The following is a 19,556-nucleotide window of genomic DNA, read 5'->3' as shown; positions in this document are numbered from 1 at the left end:
TTGGAGGCCCAGTTTTCTATCTTCATTTTTCCAGGGGTACTGGCAGGGTGGGGGGCAGGGGGATGTGGGTTGGGAGTGAGACACTGGCAGGGTGGGGGGGGCAGGGGGCTGCAGGTTGCAAGTGAGGTGGGGCTGGTAGGGTTGGGCGGGGCAGGGGCTTAGGAGTGAGGGGCAGAGGCAGAGCATGGGCATATCACTGCCCCCCACAAACATATGCCCCTCCCCCTCTCCTCCCCTGCTCTCCCAAGGTGTCCATTTTTTTTATACTGGAAATACGGTAACTCTAAATTGTTGGTGGGGTGGGCGGGGAGAGTATATATGTGGACACCTCGCTCCCACCCTTGTGGGCAGAAGGGCTGGGCAGGTACAATTTGTTGGTGGGTGCATGTCCAGTCTATAGCATTTACAAACCTTAAACGTTTGCAGATCCCTCTTCCCAAATTTTCCTGTAGTTACGTTAAAAAAGTTCTTAATCCCAGTAAACCACACCCTAATCATTTTTGTTTTCTGAATTGCCTCTGATTTAAGATTTTTCTGGTACTGCGATGGCCAGACATGTTTGTAACGCTGTAAAAATGCTCTCACCGGTTTAACTGTATAGTGATATATTCTATAGGCAAGGTTTTATTTAGTATATCCATTTTATATTTTTATTACATACAGTCCAGTCTTGAACCATAGCAAGCACATAAACATACTTGTACACATATACATATACTTTCTTTTTTTTTAAATTGGTCTAAAATAAAAATGGACAAAATCACTTTTTATATACTTAGTTATGTTCCCCTGTGAATCACATTTTTATGGTTTAATTATTAACCCTTGATCAGTGAGGGCAGTGAAAGCTCTAATAAAATGTAATAACAGAAACATTTTTGAGATGTTGCTATAAACAATTCCTTGAAAACACAGCACTGTACAGCAAGTATCAATGCATTATCAGATGGGTGTCATTACAAGTGTATCATGTTGGTTATGATACACAATAAGATACTTTGATGTGATCCCTAGTTCCCAGCTATCAGACAGAAGCCCCATATCCATATCTTTAAATAAACCCAGCAGTGGCAAACAGTATTATGGAAACAGTGCTTACAGAGGAATAACAGGCATGTTTAATCTGTATGAGAACCATGCACTTCTGAAATATAAGTATAGGACTGTGGGGGCACATATAGAAAATGACCTGCCAATTACAGTCTGTTTTTATTATCATAATTAACCAAATTACTGTGATAATGATGAAAACAAAGATTAAAATAGAAAACTAAAAGTACAGAAGCAGCAGCAGAGCAAATTATCTTGATCCCAACAACTTCAAAGTATCTCCAGGTTGGTGATATCCAATGGGCACAGTGTCCCAAGGCAAACTGGAGTAGTACTGATACTCCTATCTCATTGGTAAAGAAACCCTAGGCAGGCTATCATCACAGAACTAGGCTCTGAAGCCTGATCCCTCCCCAGTGGAGTCAATGAATGGTCATATTGATGTAGATACTAAGGATAAGCACACACAGAAGTGATGGCAGGATTAAAGCTCCTTGAGAAGGTGCCCAGTGGTAGCAATGGATGTCCTTCATCTTTGTATGGAAATTCCAGTCTGAACTGATGCCACAAGTCAGATGACTGCATCTTCTACTTGTTTAATTATTTGAGGTTTCTGTTTTGTTTCCCCTCAGTGAATGGTGCTAGTAATTATTTTAGTTTTCTGTCTTAGTGTAATAATTTTTGATCCTCCTCAACATTTCTTAGGGAGATCTAGCTTGATTTGTAATTATTCCATCATTTTCATCATTATATTTGTTTTGGTTACTGCTTTATTTTGTTACAGTTTCTCTGAAGATAATTTTTCTTCTTTCGTTCTATGGTGCCAGGGAAGTATAAATCACACAAGAAGTCAAAGCTCCAGATGCTGCAAGAATAATTTATGAAACCTAAGTTAAAAGAGATGGGAGAAATTCCTTGCTCTAAGGTTGTACTCCGCACTCCCTCCCCAGATATGGGTGAAACACTAGCCCCATTGAGGTCAAGGGAAGAACGCCCATTGACTTCAATAAAATCAGAATTTCATCCACAGTCTATTGGTAGGGACCTATCAAATTCATGATGGCACTAGTCTGTGGCTCCTTTAATTTTGCAGGTTTCCCTGTACCCCCCTCCCCCCACCTCTGCTGATTGGTGGAGGGGCCCCACTTGCTGCTCTCTCCTGATCAGCAGGAAGGCAAAAACTGTGGTTTTAAATATGACACGGTTTTTGCCTCCTGTCGCTGATTGGCTGAGTGGCCCTGGATGGCCCTCCTGTTTGCTGCTGACTGGCAGGGAGGCAAAAATGAAGCCATGTTTAAAACTGTGTGGTTTTAGCTTCCCTGCTGATCAGGAGGGAGCAGCAGAGTCCTTTGCTAATCATCACTGCAGACAGGGGCAAGGTGCACATGGGGGAACATGCAAAATTAAAGGAGCCTCTGCACACTCTATTTCTGCAGTGAATTTGGTAGGTCCCTATCTATTGGGTTTGTTGTTTTTAGAATCTAATGAGAAAAACATTATAATTATATTTAACTGCATTCTACCAGTTTGAGTGCTGTGCTGGGGAGTATGAGATGTTGTTCCAAGTACCTTCTGAGTAAGGGGGCTTGAGCAGCAGTGGGCAAAATGCGGCCCACAGGCCAGATCTGGACTACCAAGGGATTTTATTTGGCCTGCAATGGGTCCCTGCGCCCCACCTGGCCCTGGTATGTGGGCCAGCCCAAGCCATGGCGTATGCAACCAGTCCCACTGCCCCTGAGTGCGTTGTGGAGCTGGGGCAGCATGGCTGCTGGACTCAGCTTTCTGGCAGCCCTGGTGGTGGTGGCTCATTCCAGCTGCTGTTGCCAGCGTTGCTGCCAGCCCCAGCCCCAGCCACTCTGCTTGGGCACCCTGACCCATCTGTCCCACCCCCACTGCAGGGGATGCTGGATGGAGTGTGCAGGTGGGGTCTGCATGGTGATCAGCCCAGGACCCCCATGGACAGGACACACTTGGCCATGCAGATGAGATGGTGCTGTGGGTGGGCAAGGGCTGGTGTCTGGGAGTGGGACAAGCAGGCAGGGTCAGGATCACAGGACAGTGACAACATAGGGCCGGGACCAGGGGAAGAGCCACAATCTGCTCCCACCATGTCCCTGCAACAAGCACCAGTTCCACAGGCACGGACATGCAGGGAGCAGATCTCAGCTCTGACCTGGGCCCCAGCCGCGGCTTGTGGTGTCACTGCTCCAAGATCCTAGCCCTGGCCCTGACTGCCTGTCCTGCTCCTGGATCCACAGCCCCATCCCATCTGCCCAGCCAAGCATTCCCTGCCTGTGGGATTCCTGGAGACCCTGCCCTCCCACTGTCTGGGGCCTCTGGCAGTAGGTGCAGGGTGGATGGATCCAGGCCGGATAGAATCAATTGCCCTCCCCCACCTCCTGCACTCACAGGCCATGCCAGGTCAGCACCACCCTCCTGCCATGCCATGTTTGGTCACCACTGCCCTTCTCCCCCTTCTCCAGCCCCCAACATCTTACCGAATCTCCCTACATGGAGCTTAGGCCCAAATAATTGCCCATTCCTGGGCTAGTGCCTGGATCTCTTCCTTGCTGGATGAGTGCTCCCCGCCCCCCGCCCATTTAAAGCCTGCTAGTCATGGGTTTTTGTCAGACTACAATTTCACAAATTACCTGGAGTATACCTGAGTGAGCATATGTATGTGGTCCATGTACCTGCACAGCCCTGCTGAGTATGTGGTTTTTTGGGTGCCCAGAGGTCAATTGCAAACTTGTCTGCAAGTGCCAAAAGTGGTACTTATGAGGCTGAGTAACTGCTATTTAGGCACATAAAGTACATTCTTATTTTGCCCTAAAGGCCTAGTTTTAAAGCTGTGGAGCTCTCCAGTTAGAATTATTCATTCTTCTCACTTCTGAAAATCTGGCTGTAAGTACTTGCCTTGCCTAAGAGTATAACTGTACAGTGAACCAGTGACAAAGGTGAGAACAGAACCCAGGAGGCCTGGCTAGCAGTATGCTACTATATCCACCCACTAGTTATACCTACCCTACCTATCAGGCTATCAGTCAGGAACTAAATTCTAGATAACAACAGCATATAATTGTTTAACCTTTTGACATAATATGATAGTTAACAATGTAATACTTAACATTTCCTTTTCTGAATACTAATTATTCTAGATATTTTTAAATGACTGTGGCTGGCTCCATCATGGTATTGGGGTCAACATATAAGTATGGCAGTTCATACAAGTGTTGTCATATACTAGATACTTTAAAATTGTGTTTACTTCTTTGTATTCTTTCATATCTTTTGCTGCTGTGTTGTAGGATACTGTGATCAGTTCCTATGTCTGGAACATCACAACCACGTGTTACTCTCTTAGGATTTCTGGTGACATCTCAATAGCTGGTCTGAGTCTGACAATAGCATTTAATGCAAAGCCAATCAGTGCACACTATAGGGATGATAGGAGGAAGAGGATGAGCTATTGTCTTGATGAATCAATTGCTGTCCCACTGATTTCCTAAGCAAAGGAACTTTTTCCTGTTATCTGAATGAAAAATTGCAGGCTCTGGTCCAATGGATATCTTACATTGACCAATAAAACCCAATATTATGACCTAACATCACCGGGGTCTACTCCTTTGTCTCAGAACTATTTGCTGCATCTCTAATTGAACATGTGGATCTTGGACTGGCCTCCCCAGCCATCTACTGACTCACTGATGACTTTCCTATTTACTGGAAGACTGCCATCCTCATATCAAGGGACTGACATCACCTCTGATGAACTGGTTCTCTACAAAGAAGAAAGCCCAATGCATCACCCTAAGAGATGATATCATGAACATTGGAAAATTTCTGGAACACAGCTTGAAGCACAGAATCTCCTGGACCTTCTTCTAGATCCAGTTTTGTAATGTCCCAACTCAGAGCTGTGCATAATTAGCATAGCATCTGGAAAACCATGAATAGTCTCCTAGGTGTAATGCAGAGTTTGCTTACTTCTTTTTTTTTTTTAAACCCATTAAATTATTTTCTTTTATTGTGCTCAAATAAATCAGAAGACAATGTAAACTATGTACACAAGAATGTTCCCTCTTTGATGGTGAGCGATAACTAAGTAGGCCAAAGGGAAAGAGGTGCCTCTGCCATTTCATTTTTTAAACTCTAATATTAGTTTTCATATGCAGTTTCATCTGCAGTATTGTCCACTCCCAAGCATTAAATAATAATGACTTGGCTCCCCAAAATCTTGATATTCAACATTAAAATGTTGAGGCATTTTTTAAAAACGTAAGTATTCTTTTTATTTGCTTATTTTCTTTCATTTAGCCTTTAGGGTTTATAGTTTCAACATTTTCCCCTACAAACATGAGAACTAGATACTTTTAATGACAGTGGGTATTTTAAAGCCATCTCTTCACAACATGAGCTGGGGCTTTAAGAAAAACATCAGATATTGCAGGACTAAAAATAAATTTGCAAGAGATGGTAGCATTGCAACGGGCCTACTATGTACACAGATAGGAAGGTATTTGTATACCTAACACTATTGAAATATCTTTTAAATAGTAATATATATATGTAAATTGATTTTTCTTAGTGGCATTTGATTCTAAAGATTCTTGGATTGATTGGAAGCTTTTTAAAGAGCTTATATTAAACATATTTTTATTCAGGTCATTGGAAAGACTCCAGTTGATTTCAGTGGCAGTGGGGTCAAGTCATTAGGGCTATGCTTAAAAGAGTGAGATCAGCTAGTAAGGTGTTCTGTAATACATAACTAGATTAGGAGGAAAAGTCTGTTTTTATAATGTAATAGCTAACCCACTGTGAGACAATATTCTGGTAGTGGACATGGCAAGTTACAGATTCACCTTGCATTCACTCCAATCAATCATCATTCTATGCTAAGACAAAACTCCCACTTACCCTGTCTACATTAGGAATTTACAATGTGGCAGCAATCACGTGTTAGAATCTCACGTACTTCTACAGGAAGGAAAATACATATGTGAGTTTCATCCTGCTATTAAAAGGATAACACTATTGCTAAACTAATAAACATTACAAAGACCGTTTAATTTTACTGTGTGTTGTTACATGCCTGTATGAGAAATTGCCATACTGGATTAGACCTATTACCTGTCCTTTTTTTCTCTGACTGGCCAACATTGTATGTTTCAGAAGAGGGGCAAAGAAACATCCTAATCTGTATAACTTAGAAATTGTCTTAATTCTAAAGTGTAAGGTTTAAATTCTCTTTCAATATTGTTTTATGTTACCATTGACCAAGACAGCTCCAGGTACCCTAGTTAAATGCTCTGTCCCTTTTTGAATCATGCAGTTTTTGACCTAAGTGTAACCTGTGGCAGTGAGTTCCATAGCAGAATTATGCACAGTATAAGAAAACATGTCTTTGTCTGTTATGAAATTGCCATCTTTTAATTTCATTGCAAGTGCCTTTGTTCTTGTGTTATGACAAAGAGAGAACAGAAGTTCGCAGTATACTTTCTATACTGTCACTATTTTATACATTTTTTTGTGTGTCCAGAGTCCACAAAGAAGCTAAAATAAACCAAGCATAGGAAGTTATTGGCTCTAGAGGGAGAGAAGAGATACAGGTACTGGTGACCCAGCTTAAAGAGGGGCTGAAGATAAGACCTATTTGATAGGATGCAGTACTCTCTATAATTGTGTTTCTGTGTGGCATTCTGCTGTATCTTTCTGAACATAGTGGAGTTTGAACATGAGCAACTTTGGAAGGATATAAAGAGAAATGGTTATAGTTCTCAGGTGGAGTTGCTTGCAGAACTGGCAGTTACAAGATAAGCACATAAGCTGTTGAAATTATCTGTTCTGGAACAGAGTGTCTATATGGGAACCTACTCTGGAATAGGTTATTGCAAAATAATTCATTTAGCAATAGCTATTCTACTAGCTTCCTGTTGTAGATAAACTCACACACAGAGTAAAGTGTTTGCTGTGTGCTTGGTATTAGTTTCTGAATGACGGGCAAAGCATATTCTTACAACAGTACTTCCACAATGATGGCATTATGACAGTCGATTCAATTAGAGATGTAGTAGATAAGGCTGCATTTTGCCAAAACACTGAACTCAAACTACATGTGAATTAAGTTTGCTACTCTTTTTGCTATTTCATCTATCTTTGCTTAAAGCTATGGTAAGAACTATGTGCATATTGCAAATAAAATAGGACAGAGATCTGAGATATTTTCTTTCTTATCTAAGCATTACTCCACTTCAAATTCCAAAAGCTGAAATAGTCTGAACAGCATAGAAAGACTTGTATAGTCTTACTTGAAAAGACAGTCATTCAGTCATTAATCATTTAGAACTAAAAACATGTCTGGGGGAATGGGAGGGAGGAGAGAAAACCCCTGAAAATGACACTATTTCAGTCTTGCTGTAGCAAGTGGTTAGAGAAAATGAATGCTGAAATAACAGCCGTGGATTTAGGTACCTTTTCAACAGCGGCCAGCAGGGTTTCAAATGACTTGAGCAGACAGACTAAAGTTTCAAGCAGCACATGCCTGGAAGGACATTCCATTCTACCTAGATAATTCCCAAAATATGATCTGAAGCCAACAGCTGATCAGAGGGAGTCTCACACGTGCACTGTGCTTTAGTCAGTGGGCTGAATTAATTGTAAACACAGAAATTCACAAACAATAAAAGACTGTTAGGTGACTAGATTGCTTTACAGGCACATTATAAAAAAAAAGCCAAGGAAGTTTCAGACTTCTTGGCTGGAGTTTACTATATATATATATTTGCTTGTGTCCCATGCTCCTGTGTACTTTGCAAAGATTTAGTGTTATGTAGTGATCTATTCAAGATCTTGGAGCATGATTGTACAATAAGAAGTAGCTCCTTGGAATTCCATGTCTGTTTGTCAATGATTTCCATGTTCTGTAAGGACTATTAGCGTTCATCAATCTCTTATTAGACATGTCACTGTTTACATGTGATGTCATCATTAAAAGCAGGTGAAGCTGGCTGTGGAAGAGCCGGGGAGAGGCTCTCAGGCTCTTTTTTATGCACAGCCTTGGGGAACGGGTCACAAACCAGTCACGGATTTGGAGAAATAAAGATTTTATTACTTTTACTAGGTAAGGGTAAGGTCCACTGGGTCACGAGGTTCAGGTCCACTGCCTTGCTTTCGAGGCTACCGCTAGGGCGCCTTGGGGTGGCTGAGTGGAGCCTTAGTCCCAGACCTGGTCAGCGGCTCATTTGACAGACTACAGGATAAACATATATCTGATTATGAACACACAATATTGCCTGTTAACTATTTATAAAGCTAGCAGTTAAAAAGCGGATATACCTAATAAAAGGCAGATATAACTAATTTACCGACAGGGTCACGCACAATACATTACCAAGCAAGCTAGCCAAAAGATTGACATTTCCGAGCGTTTTCCGCGGAGGCCTCTGAGATGTCTTCTCAAGAGAAGGGGAGAGCGGCTATTCAGGTGATCAGTTTGATTGCCCTTGTGGCGCTGTTTCTGTATTTCGTGTTCGTTCTCTCTCCGATGTGGCAGTGCTTGTGTCGGTGTTTTATACTTTGTTTTAGCCAATTACCTTTTGAACTTGCGTTCGCTCCTTGTACGGTTGTGTATATTTCGTATTTCTGAGCACGACTGTGAATGTCTGCTTTTTGCCCCAGCTTCCCGGTGCGGAAGTTGACTCAGAAGCTGATGCGTGTTGCACACAGCTTAGCATGGATGTGCCGGAGCGGCCTGGCCATTCATTCGGGCTTTTTAGTGCAACACAGTCGACCAGATTCAGGTTGACAGAGGCCTGGTCTCAAACTCCATCAGAATTGTCCAATCAGGGTTGAGAACAGTGTTTAGACATGACTAGGCTGCAACCTTACCCCCTAGCCAACCAACTTAGAGAAACCAGCAGCTTAGAGAAACCTGCTGGGAGGGCAACCTAGGCTTGTGGTTACCAGTGCACTTCTACTGGATGATTAGCTGTGCTACCCTGCCAGCCACAAAAGTATGAAAGAAATCCAGCTGAGAAATCCACATTGTAAAAGTGGAGAAAAACAAGGCAAGAGGCCATGGACAACTATATTGTGAACAGGCAAAGAGGGCAGAACCCCAAGCATTACTTACAGAGCCCTTATTGGACAGCAGTTGTCAACTGCCAGGTACCACTGAGGTGACTAAACTGGAATTTGGGGGGAATTTTGTTTTTCTGGAACTGTGACAGATATGCTAATCGCAACCTCTCCACAGGTGGGTAGTGCCCTTTAGAGTGCTTCTCAAATGCACATATCACTAGTCCCATAATAGTAGCCAAATGGTGCTTTAACTAGTTTAGTTCAAACTGGCAAGAGCCAAGACATAAAATAAGAAGAGATTGAAGATTACACAGCTTTGACCATCTAGGTTACAGTCTCTATGCTATAAACAGGTATCCTGGTTTTCTGTGTTTAAAAATCCAGAATTCTCTGATTTAAAAAAAAATCCCAAATTCCCCAATTAAAACGCCCAAATCCATGTTTTTCCACAATTAAAACAAAATGCCACTATATGTATATGTCACTGGTAGGTGTTGTAGGGCTTAGGTTCATGATGTCCTTCGGCCAGTTTCTCTGACTGTTGGGGTTCTGCAGATGCTCTCTGGGGATGGTTGTATCAGCCTGCAGGGCCTAACCCTACCTCCACGCACAGCGCCTTACTACTGCCTGTCCTCCCAGGGGATAGCAACCCCTCCTGGTCTTAAGCAACACCTGGTCCCTAGATACCTTGCACTACAACCCCTCCAAAGGTGGGAAACAAAAGAAATGTTATCAACAACAAAGAAAATATGAAGAAGTGCACAAAAAGGGGAAGGTCTCTGCCCTCTTGCCCTCTATACTCGCGGCTAGCTCAACAATGCCAGGCCTCAGATGCCCGAGGTCCCTAGCCAGCCATAAACTGGGACCTGGCTAGACTGCCAGCTTCAACGCTCTCCTCCTCCCTCTTCGACCCGCCTGTGGGCTTGCTGGACCCATGGTGGCCCTTCTCCGCACACCTCCCACGTCCCTCGTCAGGGGGGCTGTACGCCACTGGGGCCCATCCTCTGCAGCCCCTCGCGCTGCTTATGCCCTTCATCCCTCACCTGGGGCATCTCCTCAAGCCCACCGGAGCCCGCAACAATTCCACGTGGTCTGGCATCCTGGTGGCTGCTGCTCCTTCCGGCTCCCCAGTAGAAGCCCCTGGTGTCACTCTCCCTCCGTTCTTTCCGGTCTACAGGGCCGGGTCCCCGGTCTGAGCAAGGGATGACAACTTCCTCACTCTCTGTGCCGCTGCCGGCAGCATTGTTCCTGCGGTGGGCTTCGCTGCATTACCCACTGGCCACAGCTGTATAAAGGCGCGGCTAACGAGCCACTTGGGTCCCGCCTCCATTTTCGGCTTCACCGCAGATCCTGCTACAGGCAAGAAGTTTTTTGTTTCTTTGTTTACTTTTGCCTTCCCCGGCGGGTTCCTGACCCCAGGGTTCCCCCCTGGCTCCTCAGGGTCTGCCCCTCTGTTTCTTCCTGTGACAGATACATTTACAATTTTAATGCAGTTTGGAAGCCTAAGAGTGCCTCAGTCATTATACTATAAATTCTAAATACCTTTATATTTTGGCATTTGATTTTGGTTCTTTTATCATGGAAAATCAGAACTTTGGCAGCCTGCAAGGGGAAACCCATGGATTCCTGGGTTTTTCTCCTTTAGAGGAGAAAATCTGCATTTTTCCATGGTGAACAGGAAACACAGACCCCCAGTAATAAAATATTTTCGTCATGTGTTAAATAAAGCTTTTTGCATTGGCTTGACCAGCCACTTCTGGTAATATATATTTCTTCTATTGTGAGAAATAAGTGATCTGATAATATTTTGTGTATTAATTTAAATGCCTTGGTGTATAACAATGTACATACTTATACCAGTTTTTCTTGTTTGAGAGGTCAAAACATCTGAGGGGAAGAGGAGTCCTGGAGATCTGACTGTATTTTAAGGAGGCCCTGTGAGAGGGGAGGAGAAAGCCCCCCAACTTTCCCCATGCACCCCCTGCCCCCCGACTTGTTCCAACACTCACCACAGGTGCAGGAAGGAATGGCAGCTGGGGAGAGACACTGAGATGGGAAGAGCAGGTACAGCAGTTTTGGAGCTGCCTGAACCTGCAAATCAGCCAGGAAAGGGGACATGGCCAGAAAAAGGCAGGGGCTGCTAAAAAGGCAGCCAAAGACTCAGTTGAAGGACCCCAAGGGAGAGAGCTGAACATCAGCGGGGAGACACTGGCAGGTGACTCAGGGAAACCTACCCCTGGGAGTGGAGGGACACCGGGGAACACCGCCAGGGAGAAGCGACTCATCGGGATGCCAGCATGGGCAGTCAGGGCTGCAAGGGGAGACCCAGGAGATGTGGCAGAGGGGCAGAGGGGCCACTGGCACTCTCGGGCAGTGCGGGAGGTAGAGGGTTGCGGAGTGCCGTGGAGCACAGTGAGGGAGAGACTCCAGTTCAACTAGGAGCCTTTCCAGAGAGACGAGCTGGGGGAACCGTGAAGTGTGGGGAAAGAGAGATGGGCAGCACTGGCTGGTGTGACCCAGTCAGCCCAGCCTCAGGTCAAATGGGGCCATGGTGGGAAGGGATGGGGACCCAAAGGAGGGCCTACCTAGAGAGCTGGCAGAGGCCCAGCAGGGACCTGCTGCACCTCCTGGACAACTATTAGGCAGAGGGGAGCCAAGAGGCCCCAAGTAGGATGAAGGGCCTGGGAGACAAAATTCCAGGGACCCATCAGCAGACGCTGACCTTTTCTGTTTATTGTATTCCTAAATTTACGGTTAACCCAAGATTGGGGTATTTTTAGTTGCCAAGGCTATGGTTCATAGGCAAAGGACTGTCTTCAGAAGACTGATGGTCAGAAGGTCACCAACTCTTGGAGGTGGGTGGCATGGATGAGTCAGGATCATCTGAGAGCAGGACCTGCAGAGAGCAGAGTCCACCTTGCCCATGGATGTGGTAAGGGTAGGGTAAAGAGGAGGTTGGAGCCCCATGAAGAAATCCAGGTGTGAGATACCATGGGCCACCTATCAGAAACTGTCTCCCAAGAAAAATATAACATCTAAGGCGTGGCAGAAAAGTAGGAGCAGCAACCAAACCATGTAGGTGGTGCCAAATCCGGATCTCAACATGATGTCACTGGGGGGCAAGGCACCAGTCAAGAAGGGGCCAAAGCCCTACAACACCTACCAGCAATAGGCCCTTTTAAGTGTACAGGAGCAAGCTATCCTGATGTGATGGAAGAATGAAAAGTACAACAGGAGACCAGCCTGGTAGGACTGTGCAAAGCTTTGGATCATGATTTGGATTCAGAGATGATTCAGATGATTTAGAGGCCAAATCTATGAATCCGAATCAAATTGTAGGAAGCTTTACGCTTTCCACATTGACTCAGAGCTTCTGAATTGATTCAGAAAATATTCAGAGATTCGGCCATAGGGTATAATGGGGAATCAATGAAATATCCGTAACTTTGTTGTCTTTTGGCTGATTAAGACGAAACTTGCAGGAATGGTAGCCTCGGCTGAGAACATGATGTGTGGCACATTTCAAGGAGATAGGTGCATGGGGTTTGGGGGAAACTGCATCCCAAATTCTTGAAAACAAAACTCATGTCGTGTGTGTGTTAAGCCACAGCGGGGTTGAAACTTCAGGGATGGTAGCCCCTGCTGAGGCCACAAAGCCTGCCAAGTTTCAAGGAGATAGGTGCAGGGACTTTGGGGAAAACTGCACCTCAAACTGTGGACAAGCAAAACTTGTGACATGGGTGACACTGTGTGTGTTAAGGTGCAGCAGGGTGAAAACTGCAGGCCTGGTAGCCTCTGGTGCAGCCATGAAGCCTGCCAGCTGTCAAGGAGGTAGGTTTAGGGCTTCTGTGTTCTGGGGCCCTGCACCTCTAGCTGCTGACAGGCAAAACTTGTGTCATGGGTGCTTGTGCAACTGTGTCTGTCTTGTGGCACATGGAGGAGTGGGGGGAACTACTGCAGGTCTGGCTGCTAGGCTACTGTGTTACCAATCAATCATGATTCACTCAGGGACCAGCTCAATACACAGTACCTAGTTACTACATAACAAGTTAACGAGCAAGGATTAACACCTACAAAACCACAGACTAAGGAGATGAAAGAATCAACACAGACAATCAACTGCCCCAAGACAGACACAGTTGCACAAGCACCCTTGTCACGAGTTTTGCCTAGTAGCAGCTAGAGATGCAGGGCACCAGAACCCAGAGCCCCGCTGCACCTATCTCCTCAACAGCTGGCAGGCTTCGTGGCCATAGCAGGGGCTAGCAGGCCTGCAGCTTTCACCCTGCTACACCTTAACAGTGTCACCCATGTCACGCATTTTGCTTGACCACAGCTTTAGGTGCAGTTTCGCCAAATCCCTGCACCTGTCTCCTTGAAATTTCGCAGGCTTTGTGGCCTCAGCAGGGGCTATCATACCTGAAATGTTGACCCCACTGTGGCTTAGCATATACACATGACATGAGTTTTGCTTTCAAGAATTTGGGGTGCAATTTTCCCCAAAGTGCTGCACCTATCACCTTTAAACTTGGCAGGATTCATGCTCTCAGAAGAGAATACCACCCTTGTAAGTTTAATCTGAATCAGACAAAAGACAACAAAGTTATAGCTATTTCATTTATTCCCCATTATATGCTGTCCCGGGAGGCGAAGTAACGCAGGGCACTCACCAGCAGCTCGGGACAAAGCGCACGTGGGGCGGAAAAAGGAACGCGCGTGGCTTGTTAGCTGCCTCTTTGTACAGTTGCGACCGGCCGGTGACGTCAGCTGGCTAAAATAAAAATGGCGGCCACAGCTGTGGAGGGGGCAGATAGCCAGGAGACGGAGCTACAGCCGACACCGGCGGCAGAGTGGGCTCCACGAGCAGACTCCATTGAGACTGACAAGCAGGAGGTGATGCTGGCTGGGAAGAGAGGAGCACCCCATCAAAGACCCCTGCCGAACAACGAAGGAGTGACTGGCTGGCCGAGTGGAGGGAGAGCAGAAGCGGCACCTTAGAGCGCAGCAGGACCCAGGTGGGAGTGCCAGGACAACGGGGTGCGGAGGATGACACGCCAAGGGGTGAAGAGCCAGGAACAGCCCCGAAGGGGGTTGTAATCGGGGCAGGGATCGCCATCGGGGCCCGGAGTGTTAAGTGATGGACTGGAGCTAGTCCGGGGAGTGACGAACTGAGTGGAGAGCCATCCCTCCCCTTAAGGGTCCAGGGATGGGGAATAGGTTATGGGTTGGTGTAGGTGTATTTGTTTTGTTTTGGGCTACCCCGAGCAATGGGGCAGAGACTATAGGGATACGGCCCTGTGGCGGGGCTGAAGGGAAGCCTTGGTAGGGGCCATAGTGGGGAAGGGAGAAAGGGATCAAGGATTGAAGCGCTGCAGGGGCTGGCCTGCGGGACAAGCAGAGCCTCCCGCCATTGGCTCCAGGACGCGGAGCGGTGAACGTGACCTGCAGGGAAGACCGCGGATAATGGCTAGGTGGTCCACCGAAGATGGTGTGAGGCCGGGGTGTAGGGGTGGTGGAGCCCCGTGAGCAACCGTCAGGCCCAGCCTGGACCACCAAGGGACCCGTTAACTGACCCCGCCTACTGAAGAACACCAAGACGTGGCAGGAAAGAACGGGGTTGGCAACGTGGGAGGAGAGAACTACCTTGATGACAAACTGGCCCAGAAGGGGCGTGACATCCGCTGGCAGACCAAAGTTGCCCAAGAGCAGCTAGTCAAAGCCCAGCGGTCGCATACACTATGGCCAAATCTCCGAATTGGCTCTGAAGCTTTGGAGCCAATTCGGCCAAATTGAAGCGGGAAACCAATTCACAGCTCCGAATTGAATCGCTGGCATCTGAGTCGGCTGAATCCAAATCCAAATCCAAATCGAATAGTTCCCTATTCGCAGCAGCCTACAGCCTGGCAAGATAGAAATCTCTTCAATGAATTGAAACTCAAAAAGGAACCCTATAAATAGTGGAAACTTGGTCATAGTATTAGGAAAGTGTATAAGAGTATTGTAGGGAAAAAATTAGGAAAGCCAAGGCACAATTTGAGATGTAGCTGGCAAGGGACATAAAAGGTAATAAAAAGGAAATCTACAAGTATGTCAAAAGTAAGAAGAAGACCAAAGCAACCAAAGCCCCTCGTAGAATGTAGAAGGAAAGCAGAGTTCGCCAGGAGCCTGTCCTGGCTCTAGTATCATTTAATATCTTCAATAATGATTTGGATGTTGGGATTGAGTGTATTCTTAGCAAATTTGTGGATAACACCAAGTTGGATGGAATTGCAGACACTGGAAGGTAGGGCTAGGATCCAGAATTACCAGGACAGACCAGAGAAATGGTCTGCAATCAGTCAGATGGGATTCAGCAAGGACAAATGCAAACCATGCACAAATACAGAGTAGGGAATGATTGGCTAGACTGCAGTACTGCAGAGAAGGACCTGGTGGTTAAAGTAGACCAGAGGTGGGAAAAATACAGCCCATGGGCCAGATCTGGCCTGCCATACAATTCAATCTGGCTTGTGGGGCCCCTCCATAAGCCAAAAGAATTGTCCAGGGCCCTGGCCCTGGGCTGCTCCTCTGCAAGCTGGTGCCTCCATGCATGAGGTGTGGCTCTGGTTGCTAAGCAACTAACCCCCCCCCCAGCCCGGCCTGACCCGCCCCAGCCCCGAGCCAGGCAGGGTTGGAGACAAGAAGCTTCTGCCTGGCAGAAGCTGCTGCCTGGCTGCCTGAGACTATTTCCAGTCCTCCCTTCCTGCAAGCTAAGGACTCCCGGTGCAGGCAAGGGAGCCAGGAGTACCGGGAGCTGCATGCTATGGGGATGGGCCAGGCTGGTTCCACACACTGCCACTATTTGGGTCTGGGGACTTGGGCAGGAGTGCAGGAGCTGCATGTTATAGTACTGGGTTGGACTGACCCTGCTTGCTGCCACCATGTGCAGCCAGGGTCTGGGTGGGAGAACTGGGAGCTGCACACTATGGGGCTGGGTGGGGCTAGTCCCGCTTGTAGCCACCACATTTGGCTCTGGGGACTTGTACTCTTTGGGGTCTCTGAGGACCCACACATACCCTCCCACCCCCCACCCCAACCACACACCCATACCTGTGCACACCCATGCATAAACCTGCAACCTCCCCCACACCCCCACACCCTCCACCCTACCCCACACACTCCACCCACCATACCTATTCCCCAGAAACATGCACCCCCACACCCAACCACATACCCACCCACTCCCCAACCACACACTTCCCCAACCACACACCCCTACACCTCCCCACATACACCCCTTAGTTCCCCATACACAATATACAAGATTAAGACTATTTTGACCTATTATGCAATTGCCTCTATATATACTATGCAAACATACATAAATCAGGAAAAGATATTTTTCTGAAATAAAATTTAAATATGTTATAGTAAATATTTGATTTTTTAGTATATGATTTGTTGGGTTTTTTCAGTTCCAGGATGACAACCTCCTCCCTCAAAAAATTACTTCTGGAACAAGGGGAGGAACTTCTGATTGCAAAGGTCAAGAATTAAGGGCAGGACTTCTGGTCACAAGATGGTGACCAAGGGGTGGTGCACCTGTCAAGGGGCAGGACTACCCTTGCAGCCCTCGACACCTCACCCTAACTTGTAGAGTGGCCCTCCAGCTGAAATAATTGCCCACCCCTGAAGTAGAACATAGACTGAATACGAGCTGAGTGTGCAGTGTGCTCTTGTTGAAAAAAAAACCCAAATCCAACAGAACACTGCATTGTATCAACAGGAATGTCACTTTCAAATCAAGGTAAGTGATTCTTCTATTCTCTTCAGCACGGGTGAAGTATCACCTGGAATAGTGCTCAGTTTTGGACCCCACACTTCAAGAATGATATAGACAGTTTGGAAAAAGTCCAGCGCAGAGTGAAAAAAAGTATTTGGGGCCTAGGAAGCAAGACTTACAAGGAAAGGCTAATAGAACCAGGATAATTTAGTCTGGAGAAGAGAAGAACAAGTGGAGATTTGATAACAGTGTTCAAGTGCCTGAAGGGCAAATACAGAGAAGATGGAGATAGACTTTTCTCTGGGACCTTAGGGGGACAGGATTAGGGGCAACAGATTCAAGCTGCAGCAATAGATTCAAAATGAGGAAATTTAGGTTTGAGATTAAGACGAACTTTCTGACGAGTAGTCAAGCATTGGAACAGGTTATGCAGAGAAACTATGGAATCTCTATCTTTGGAAGTTTTCAAGAGCAGATTAGGCACATACTTGGCAGAGGTTGTTTAGGGATGTTTCTGCCTTGAGCAGGGGGTTGGACTAGATGACCCTGATCCCTTCCAGCCCTACTTTTCTGTGATCCTATGTCTAACGACAAAGGTCTTTTAAGGAAGACTTATTACGATCCAGGCTTCATTCAAAGCTTTGGAAGTTTGAACTCGTTATTACAAGACCAGAAAACACAGCAAAACCTTGAAAAGAAGCCATGTGACATTGTGTAAAGTATAAGAATCCTGCTCTGAAAGCTGTAAGCCTATGCATACATGTTTCAAAAGAAACACAACAGTTATTTCAAATGTGGATGTCCAGTAGTAGGTAGATCTGGTAGATAACATAGCAGTTTTCCAAGCACAAGGGCAGGTTTAGGTGCACAGTATTTATTCATATAGAAAATGGCAATCAAATGACAACCCATAAACAATGGCATTGTGGGATAAAGCCATGGCAGATATATTTTCTAACGTGCTTAGGCCTAAGAGATGACAAACTTTCAAGTATCCTAGGCTCTTGAAAATTACAGACTGACCAGGAATAAGTTTGTAAATGGGCCTGTGAGCAATTTGTTGTACCTGTATGGGATGCATCTTTTTGTTACTAATAACAAAGTGAAAGCATGACTTCTGGAATGTTTTAACAGAACTTTAAAATCTCAGGTGTGGAGATATTTTACAGCTCATAACACCCATATCTACATAGATGTGTAACTTTATAAAAAGTTACAATCAGAGTTTTCACAGAACAATACACTGTAGACTTATTGATGTGACTCCTGAAAATTCTTCGGAAGTGGGGAGACCCATATACAGGGACAGCTTTAAAAGTAAGGAAACAGCTCCCCTTTATAAAAGGTGACCACATGAGGGTGTCTAGAACCAGACAACCTATATGGAAAATCCTCAAACAATTGCAACCCATACTAGAAGGAGGTCTAGTTCTCAAAGAGATCTCCCCAGAACCACAATCCTATCCTTTAAACAAGCACTGAACCTCGCCAACCTCATCAGCAGAAGCAAACTTCCTATAGCCCAAAACACACTAAATGGATCCAGACCATGCGGGACAAGAAATGTAAAACCTGCCAACACATCTGTACCACCCCTACAGTTACTACACCCCACAACAGCTCCATCAACATTCCTGGATCTTACACCTGCATCTTGAGAAATGTGATATATCTCACCCAGTGCCCCAAATGCCCTGATGGAAAATATGTAGGAGAAACCAAACAACAACTGCCAGAGCCATCCCTAGGAGAGTGCAGGGCCCGGGGCATATTAACCTGTGCGGGTCCAGGGGGAGGGGGATGGCAAGCCACTGGAGCACAAAGTGGGAGGCGGATGGCAAGTGGCCGGAGCATGGAGCGGGTGGGGCGACGGGGGCAGGGATGGGGACGAACAGCTGGAGCACAGAGCCAGTGGGGAGCGGCAGCCACAGTAGAGCCAGTGGCACACAGCAGCCATGGCAGGCCCTGTATGACACTGTCTCCTGGCCACCCTCTATAAAGTGCAGGGCCCGGGGCAGTCACTCCAATTTGTACCCCCCAGGTTTGGCTCTGACAACTGTGCACAAGAATGAATGCACATCAAAAATCTATCAAAGACAAGGGTCCCCAATTACCTGTGGGGGCACATTTCTCACAAGAAAACTACTCTCTCTCCAATCTTTCAGTTCTAATCCTCAAAGGGAATTTCCAAAATACCTTTCACAGACAAGCCTATGAACTCCACTTCAACAATCTACTGGATACAAAAAATCATGGACTAAATATAGACATTAGATTTATGACACATCATAACCTCCCTAATATGTGACTCCCCAGGTAAACCCTCCACTTTTTACCAGCTTTTCTCATTCCCTTCCCCCCACTGTCCTGTCTCCCATCCTTTGACTACAACTACATTCATACCGCCTTCCCCCCCCACCACCTATCTCTCACCTACTGACCACCTCAATTTACATTTGAACTGACTGGTTTTCTTGCATATGTACCAGCCTCTGGCTGCTTTACTACTCCATCTAGGAAGAGCACAGACCATCTGCAGATACTTCCTTAGGCTGACAAAGGGAGTTTGTGCCCAAAAGCTCGCTAAGAAGAATTTTTCTAACTATTTTAGCTGGTCTAATAAAAGATATTGGATTTACCCAAAGAACCTTATCTGCCTATGTCC

Source organism: Gavialis gangeticus, unplaced genomic scaffold (genome assembly GCF_001723915.1).
Source record: "Gavialis gangeticus isolate Ggan-Ray unplaced genomic scaffold, GavGan_comp1, whole genome shotgun sequence".
In the NCBI taxonomy this organism is placed as follows: Eukaryota; Metazoa; Chordata; order Crocodylia; family Gavialidae; genus Gavialis; species Gavialis gangeticus.
This window is presented reverse-complemented; position numbering follows the sequence as displayed.